Source organism: Anser brachyrhynchus, assembly GCF_964034855.1.
Source record: "Anser brachyrhynchus genome assembly, chromosome: 2".
Taxonomy (NCBI): Eukaryota; Metazoa; Chordata; class Aves; order Anseriformes; family Anatidae; genus Anser; species Anser brachyrhynchus.
In genome coordinates this window covers 14,930,488-14,940,069 of record NC_137695.1, presented here as the reverse complement: position 1 = coordinate 14,940,069, position 9,582 = coordinate 14,930,488, and the positions used below count along the sequence as shown (strand labels likewise).

At 43.3% G+C, this 9,582-nt stretch overlaps 1 long non-coding RNA gene across 1 annotated transcript; it reads right to left on the bottom strand.

Annotated features, from left to right (window-relative positions):
- Window positions 1-2,794: 2,794 nt before the first annotated feature.
- Window positions 2,795-9,156, bottom strand: LOC308190851. Its single transcript, XR_013947531.1, has 2 exons — window positions 8,911-9,156; window positions 2,795-5,301 (listed from the first exon to the last, which is right to left on the bottom strand). It is a non-coding gene; the product is annotated as an uncharacterized lncRNA (long non-coding RNA).
- Window positions 9,157-9,582: the final 426 nt, after the last annotated feature.

The following is a 9,582-nucleotide window of genomic DNA, read 5'->3' as shown; positions in this document are numbered from 1 at the left end:
CTTCCCTTTCTGGCCACCTTAGGCAGTTGGTTGCTGCACAGTTTGCACAGCTGTGAAGGTCTCCATTTTAGATACATTTTAGACAGCTACTGTCAGAGTGAGTCAGAGTGAGTAGAAATGGATAAAGCGATGTATCTTGAATAAAACATGTAAAGATAAACTTAGGTTTCTACATTGGATATATTCTCACACTGGCACTATGGCTTAAATGTTGCTAAAGCTGATAGGCGTAAATGCTACCCTCATCTTGGTGCATGAGAGAAGTACAAACCAGGCTCATCCTCTAGCAAGCATCATGTACAAGAAGAAAACTCGCGTTGACAAGCCACTTCTGTGTGTCACATATTGCCTCAAACTGGCGTCTGTGGAAGACATGTACAGACCCACAGGGAAGAAAGTCATCATTGGGAAAAAAAGAAAAATTTCTTCTGAGCTCAATCTTCTAGTTCACAAACAACCCCTCAGTCTTTCAAACTCTCCATAAAAAAAAAATAGATAAAAAATAAAAATAGAGTGGAGCACTGGCAGATCTCACCAGAATCATAAGTGCAAATGCTCCCAACCTGCCCCCAGAAGAACTATAAGAAATGTTCTTAGTTCCTGAACCGTCAAAGTTTACATCCAGACATGCAGTTTGTGATACACATCATACAGTGAACCAAAGGCCCTTGTAGTGTACATGTGGGTGTAACCTGCCTACCACTATGTACTAGGATGAACTCACAAGAGTTGGAAATAAAGCACACTTATCATTTAACATAGCAAAACAATAATTCCCTTTCACATATTAATCTCAGTCCTCAAGGAAGATTTACAAAACATTTGGTATTAAAGATTATTACACTACTTAGTATTAAATAATACAGACTAGACATTGGTTTTATGTTCATTACGGTTCTCTTAACATCTCATCTCCTGCTGATTTTTCCCTGTTGCACAAATGCTGATGTATTTTACCTGTCCTTACAAAGCTTCTTTCTGCTTAGAGTATTGGAGCTACAACACAACTTCTATAAAAAGTGAAGGGGCGAAGAAGTGCATTGCACGGGCACCATCAGGGAAGGGTGGCAAGAAGGGAACAGGAACCCCAAGCTGAGCAGCTGCCTACTGAGATCCTGCTCCTGCACTGCTCACAGAAACAAGCTGATGTATGTTTTGAAATATTTGACCTCTCACACTCTATTACCTGGTGAAAGTCATACGAAAGACTCCGAGTGTTAGTGTATATATATATATTACACTTAGATGTACAGAAGGTATCCTTGAACATTAGCCAACCTATTAATACGGTACAGCCCCTTCCCAGAAGCACTGATGAACTTGGAGATGATTTCTGCTAATGGAAGCTCTCATGCTGCATCTTCTGCCCATATTTCTACTGCTGTGCCATGTCACCAAGGCCAGATTGAGTCTGAATTTGTGAATGCTGCCCATCTTCTCTTCTGTACCCTTAGTACTCCCTTTCACACTCTATCTTAAGCTTTCAGACAGCCATTTATGTTCCTACCCATGACACAAACTGAAAAAAAGTATTTTATACATTTGCCATATAATGGCAAAGACATCAGTTAAGGTTTCTTTGACAATTATCGCCTCTCTCGAAACGGAAAGCTCAAGATACTCTCCAGAGCCCTGCCAGCAAGACCCTGCAGTGAGCAGGGTGACAGCTGGAATTCCTGCAGCAGTTCTGGTCTGGAAATGTGTCCAGGGGGAAAGCCCCTGCCGCTGGCAGGGCTGCTGCTGACCAGGTTGGACTTGAAAACCAAGAAAATAAGAAATACTGTTTCAGAAAGGCACAACTCCAAAAAAGAAAACAAAACAAACACACACACACACACACAAAAAAAAAAACACATTTGTTTTGATGATTTTCTTCTTCCAAGCATCGAAGACAGATGTTATTTCACTTGACTTGCTTTACATACAGTAGTTACGAAATATTTCTGTTAGGGTACAATCATTAGACTCAGGTTCCTATTGTGTAATGTGCCATGCAAACACACAAAACACAGTCGCTGTTGAACAAAGCTGATTCTTTAAGAAAAAAGATCTATGAAGAAAGGGACTAGGTATTTAGATCAAACAAACATCACACTCCTTCCTCCCTTTAAATCATAAATAGTAGCTTCTTTCATTTGTCCTACGCTGTTGTTACTCATTGTTTCCTTAGACAAGCATATTCTGGGGAGAGGGTTCTAATCTTGCCGATGAACTGGGGGAGGAATCTTTGTATATAGGGGCAAATATGAAACAAAAGTGTGTACATATGTGTATATATACATATACAAATCTCTATACATGAATGAAAAAAGACAAGTGGGTGGAAAATGAAAGTATCACTGGTAAAGTGAAGGTTATGGGTTAAGACAGGAGAAGATAAGAGAGAGAAGCAGAAGTCTGAAGGGCATTCAAGGTGAAGACAAGCAGCTTAAACTTCACATGCTGAAATAAGAACAAGTCATCGGGATGGAATGTGCCCAAAGTGACACGCAAGGAAACTCTCTGCAGAAGCTCTGCACCCTGAGGACTGTGCAAGGGCTCCAGGGAGCCTCAGCTCTGACTGCCCAATTTCAGCAGTAGGACATGAAGAAGAGAACGCAGAGGGAGAGCTTGTGGTAACTGATAAAAAGAATATTTGAGTAGCAAAAGCCATGATTAGTACGTGGAAAAGAAAGACGAGTATGAGGGACCCAGGAATCAGTCCATCTGACTGCTTTTGCTCTAGTTGTTACTTCAGCACCTCAGAAACCAGAAGAGGACTGGGTCATGAAACCACCGTAATGGACAAGAGTCCAACAGTATGTCCGTGAGCTATAGCATAAAAACACGGCTGTGAATGTTGCATAAAATACGAACAATGTGTATATTGATCAGAGCTACTCCTACCTCTATAGATAAACGGGAGCAAAGGAGGCATGCACCTGGACCATGTTTACTACTTATCCCGAAGCCCAAAAACCAGCAGTGTATATCAGCTTCCCTAACAATTTCGCAATTGATCATTCAGAACAGGTCGGGAAGATCCTGAAGCCCACAAGCCAGCTGCAGCCTGCAACATCATCTGTCTGGCATTTTGTCTGTTATTGTTGGATAGCACCAAGCGTGCAGTGCTGCGTGGGCCTGTGATTTAGGCAGAAGCAGCCAGCTACCAAGCGTGGCATAGAGCTGCTGACTGTCCCCCGCAGCTGTCCGGGTTCCAAAACCCTCAAGCTACACACTGCAGCACAGCAAGTACGCCAGTGCACCTCAGGTTACCTATATGCAGAATTACACCAGATTTAAAACAACAACACAAACAAAAAATGCACAAAAAAAACACTCTCTGACAACAGAGAGACCATACTATACAAAACACACACATATAACTGATTCAGCTTTAACCATGCTTATCTTCAAATTAATCACAACTCTTTTTAAATATTTTAAGTAACCCTTTGGAGGGTATTGAGATCTCTGTGTTGGTTGAACTGCAAGCTTTGTGGTCCCTGCTGAGGAATTCCAGCTTATCCCATGGAGCGCGGCTACAGCAGCAATTTACAGCACGCTCTCCTTTTTATTTGTGTTTATATAAGATTATTTTATGACTTCTGAGGCTTCACAATGATGCATAATCAGAATGACACTAGCAGAGAGAATTCAAACGCTAAATATTTTTGAGTAATCAGCAGACCTGCTCTCACTGACTGCAGACAGTTTTTACGGTTTGTTTGTTTGGCTCTATCAAAGAGGTCTTACCTCCCACACGAGGGCTACCCTGCTGTAAGTTTTTCTAATTTGTTTACTGTACTGCTTTCAGATGTTGGTGTTTTTTTCCTTTTTTTTTTTTCCTCTTTTTTTAAACACAGAGAACATCTTGCTCTGCCTTTGAATTCAGCTCACTTTCCTTTGTACAAAGTCAGGCAGCACTCACACCTTTCCCAAAGCACGAACTATCAGACTCTGCTAATCACAACTGTCTCTGAAGTGCTGGTCCCAGATATTGCCCAGTGCCAAACTCATGCTAGCGAGGAATGTGTGCTTGACAGGTCGATGGTCTGAAGGCATTTCAGACAGAAACATTCTCAAATGCAAGGTGCAGATCAGAAAAACCAAAAGTCCCTGGACTAGGTTGCATTACTTCAGCCTAGAGAAATACCTCATATCTCAGTGATAATCTCACTGAGATTTTTCTGAGTTTTATTTTTTTTAAAAGGAGTGCTCAGCTCCACCACCCCAGCCCCCAGACTGAGCTAGAACCTCAGCCCGTTTGTCAAAATGAGAAAATAAGGCACAAAAGCAGTGGGTGGGTGAGGAGGAATTAAAGCAAGGGTTCGGCAGACTGAGCAATTTCATTTCTTGGCCTTAAATCCCTTTTTGTTATGTCAACTCATTTGATATAACCATATGAAGAATAACAAAGTCTGTGAGAAAGTCAGAGCTCAGCAGGACACAGGCAGGTCTCACAAGGTGATCGTGGCATCGGTTACATCTCTGCGTATCAAGTCTGTGCTCCTCCCCATGTACCTCAAAGAGGGGAGGAAAGTACAAAGCGTGGTTCATAATATACATGGCATCTACAAGAGGGCGCATCATCTGCTGCTTCAGAATCAGGCAAAACAGCAGTCTGAACATTATGAAGAAAAATAGAAACTTCCTAGTGTATTGATTCAAACTGCTGCCAGTAGAGCTTCAGTTTGGAAAAACCGGTACTTTCCTCACTCTTCTTCAGAGCTTTAATTTAAAAATCAATTATTTCAGTAATATATGCTCAGCTGATGTGCGAGCTATGCCTTGTGGCTGTTTACGACAGAAAATTAGAAGTCAGACCTTCTTGAGAGTTAATTTCAGGAACCTCTAGGTAGCAATTTCAGGAACCTCTAGGTAGCTGGCTCCGTACTTGCAGGCTGAGCCCTGCAGAAGGGCAGGTAACAGGAGCGGGTGCTTTCCATGTGCAGACCTGGAGCCACCACTGGCGCAGCCCTCTCACTTGTCACAGCCTCAGGGCTCTGCTGTGTGCCTGCAGAGCAGGTCGCTGCTCCTGCCGCATGCCAGTGTAGCATCACAGAGCCTGGACGCAGCTTCCACCTTCGCTTTCTGCTGTCATTTCTAAGGCGGTTTGCTTTGAAGATGAGTCAGCTCACCCTGCACATTCACCACTAATTTTTGTACCTGCTTCTGACCAGACAAATTGTTCTCTTGGAGCAAATCCCTGGGAATGGGAAAGAGAGAAATAAACACCTGTTTTGCAGCACAGCACTTCTGTTTTGCAGATACACGTTGCTTCTCCTCCCCTGACTTCCAAGCTGAGCAGTACAACGTTACCTGTGGGAGTAAGCATGGAATAGCGCTAGCAGGTGAAAATGTAAAGGAGCTTAGTGCACACTCTTCTGAGCCCTTACGTTGTGGGTAATTTCTCAAGGTATCTGTTATCATGGATATGTTATTACCTGTTATCACCAAGTATACGGGCTCATTCCCCTCTGAGCACAGCTTTACTCATAAAAGGTTTGTTTGGGTTGGCTTTGTGTGTTGTTTTTATTTCAGGTTTGGGCCACGCTTACTTTGCCTAAGCATTTGTGCAGCTCCCCTTGCTGCTAAGAGCAACGCGTTACCATTGCTGTGGTACAAGTGTCATCATTTATATTACAGAGGTATTTTAAATCCCTAAAAGCTTCCCTGGGCAAAGCCCTTCACATATGCCTGCCCATGGGAAAGCCGTGCCTTGTCCAAATGCCTGCCTGACTTGCATTCTGTAGTTGTGACAGCAGCACCAGGAAAAGACAGAAGAGGTAGAAGTGAGACCACACAGCCACAGGGCTCTCCTGCCCCAGGCCTCCTGCTGCACCCAGTCATTGTTGACTCACTCCATAGGTCCTCACAGCCGAGCCCCAAACCTTCCTTACATTGCACGACAGTCTTTGCACTAGGCAGAATGGCAGCCATTTCATACAGGTTTTAAAAACAAATTTACTACGGCATCCACATGCTTTTCCTTTCATTAATTCTGAGCCGAGCTGATACTTCCTGGGAAATGGGATAAGAGTGTCTGAAGCAGATGAGGGCAAAACCAGAACTGCTGCGAGCACGCTTGTTTTTAGATGCTTGAGAGGAAATTCTGAGCATCTCACTTGTCAGTGAATTTTGCAGTCTGCAGAGCATTTGCATGTCCATTTTAGACATTCAGAAACAGTTTGTTCTTGAGGTAATTGTCCAGGATTATACAACTGTAGTTGCATAATGACAATTACACAGCACAGTCAGAAATATTAAAGCCAGATCTTCCACTCAGCTCTTCCCACAGCAAAAACCAATGAACGACACCGACTTGGTGCACTCTTCCTTCAGGTCAGGCAGTGTGCTGTCAGCCCGCACCTGCCACAAACCCACAGCCCACCGCGGGCTCCACCATGCCGCATTCTTCATCAGGGGTAGCAGCAGCCCTGCAAGCTGCAGGCTGTCAAAGCACGCCTCGCTTTCTCCAGATGTGAGCCTGGTGCCCAGCTGACCGGTTGTGCTCTCACCTGCCTCATGAGCATCAACCCAGGCAAACACAAAAGGGAGAGATAAGTACGGTTCCTCTCGTCAGAGCAGATAAAAGTGAAGAGCAATGTGCAAGTGAACTTCCCTTTGGATGGGGATTAGAAAAACCAGAAGTGCCTCAAGGTAACGACTTTCCTAATTAGATCCTATACCCATGGTAGATTTGCATCAGCCCCTCTATCTAGAGCTGCTGATCATGAAAGCAAAGATTTGTGTACTTTCTGTTGTGTAGCTATCTGCACTTCTTCGTGATTAATGTCACCTCTCGCATCACCCGAGGGTTAAAAAAAGTACCCTCAGAAAATTGAGGAACATTAAACAATCTTCCCAGACTTTCTCTATTGTCTTAAAAGAAGAACAGTGAGTAAAAAAATCAAAAGTCTCCAGTATTTATTATGCCCGTTGTAATTCTCTGCGCTTCCCACAAGAGAGGCCTGGCATGTTTTGTGCCATTAATTCATAGCAGGGTAAGCAATGCCAGCGCACCCCTGGAGTTGCTGCTCATCAGCTTTTAGGACAAGCTCATAATTATTAAATGTCAAAAGTCTTCTGAGATCATTTTAAATAATTTAAAGAGAAGCAGAAACAACTCTTTGTAGCTTATTCTGGAAGGCAAGATGAAAGTCTGATCTCAGCAAGTTAAATTTACATCTTCTGGGAGATCTGTTTTTGTACTTTAGGAGTGCTTTGGCATAAATCTTTTTTTTTTTTCCTCATTTATTTTGTTCCCCTGAGATGAATATCTCATTTTAAAAATAAACATGAGCAAGACCAACAAAACAAACAATTACAACATGACAGGAAAAGATATTTCTATACTATTGCAAACATGCAAAGCTGCTCTGGAATAAATGCAACCAAATTAAGGAAGATTAAGTAGTTTCCTACACGTGAAAGATCACTCACAATAGTTGTAAAACGTCAGTGCTGAGGTGCATCTAACCCCGTATCTTGTCTCCTTCAGCTTTAGCCCAGATCACAGTATATGAACAGTGTAAGAACACGTTGTACTTCTGCCACTATTCTCCATTCTCAGGGACTTGGGCTCCTCGCTATTCGTAGCCCTTGACAGATTTCCATGAACTTGTTCAGTCTCCTTCTGAGCCACACAATTCTAGCAGTCACAACATCCTTTATGTGAGGAGTTTAACAACTCAATTACCCATTCTATGAAAATCCACTTTGTTTTATTATCATCATCATTTTTATCCTGGCTCCCACTACTCCATGGTCCTTGCATCAGAAGAGGCAGCGAGCAATAATCCTTACCCACCATTTCTGCAGCACTCACCCTATGGCCTCTATTGCCAAAGTCAGTCTCAATAAGCACACCCTTCTTACTGCTTCCTGAAGAACTGATTTCCCACAGCTGCTCCTTGCTCATACCCTGAACACTCCTGAATTCAGGATGGAGAGATTTCCAGATTTTTTTCCGGAAAAATTTTGGGCCTAGCCTTGGTTCATCCTCATGGTATTCCTCATGGCCCAGCTCCTAGCACAGGGCTCACCTACGTAAGCGTAGGTGCCTACCCACAACCTAACCGCTCGATACTCCCCTCGCAGTTGGCAGGCATCGAGTCGATACAGCCAATAGCATTTGTGGAGCCTTGTTTTCTGCAAGAAGCCAGAATAGCTCTGAGGACACCACAAAGCACCTACTTTTTGCTATTGACTACACAAGAGCAGATGAGTAGCTCAGGTATAAACATCTGCGCTACGGACTTCTGAAGTTAGACGACTCATAACATCAAAAAAGGCTGTGTATGCTATCGGGATAAAAGGGCATATTAATTCAACAAATAAAAAGTGCAACAATTCCCATACACATACGTTTTAAAGTTTGTTATTAAATGCAAAACTGCTTATGATTACAAACTGCCTACTCACTGGAACAAAACCTAAGACGTTAAATCAGAAGGCCCTTGCTTTCAGTAGGGACCTAGAAAATAATTTAGTGGTTGAAAACAACTGCAACTATACTGCAGATAATTTAGTGAGATGCAAGCAAGTGCAATTGTATTTAAAACATATATTTTTTTTAATCTTGTATTTAATTTCTGTAAAGGACTAATAGCAAAGCTCCTCGGAGCCCTGTGCATGTTCTCCCCCAGCATATTAGCTATTTTTAAATCCAAGCACATCCCTTGAAACCCGTGCGTGCTCTAAGAGCTCACCTGTGATCCTGCAGCCCTCCTGCCACGCCACAGGGCTGAGGTGCCAGTCTCATACTTAATGAGGGTTGGCATCGTCAGAGCAGAGCCACGCTGTGCACTGGGCAATGCGGGGCAGGAGCGCAGCAGGCTGGGCTGCAACAAGGGAGGAAACACCAGCGACAGCCAGCCCCAGAGGGAGTGCTACAGCTTGTGCTAGCATAAAGCTACTGGTACTTACACACAGGACGAGTTCAGGTACCACCACGTTGTCTGCAGCCTCAGCAAGAACTAACATACCTTTTTCCCTGTGCTTTTGCAAACCTGATGTTATTTGTTCCCCCATTCAGCTTCGTTCTGTTTTCCCTCTAGCTCCTCTCCCAGAGGTTTTAATTTTCTCATGCAATTTTACGCATGTTTATTTCATTATGTCTTCTGAGTATAATCACTGACCTCAGCCCCATGAACAAGATGCAATTTACCCGTAATTAAAATCATTCCTCACCTGTAAGGTTTCACACATGGCAGTGGAAAGGACATTAACTTTAATTGGAACAGCCTGAAGTGCAAACTGTGCTGTCCCACCACGGCTTCTCAAACAGCTTCATATCACTGCAGCAATCTAGTCTCCTGCTGGGACCTACTGTTATTAATGTTTTTTTTTTTTCTTTTTTTTCTTTCCACTGAGAAGGGATGCAGGTGCTATTGATTAAGTGCTAAAGAAAGAAGCCAGAAGGTGAGGTTGCACTCCTTAGGGCTTTTAAATCTGTTTCTAAATGTTTGCATTGGCACTAGCACAGGGATGCTCTGGTGAAGACGCAGGTACCACAGTCTATGTGCTCTGCACATGGATGCTGCGCACAAGGACCAGTGTGAACAAGCAGGGCACGCAAGAGGCTATGGGACTTCAAGA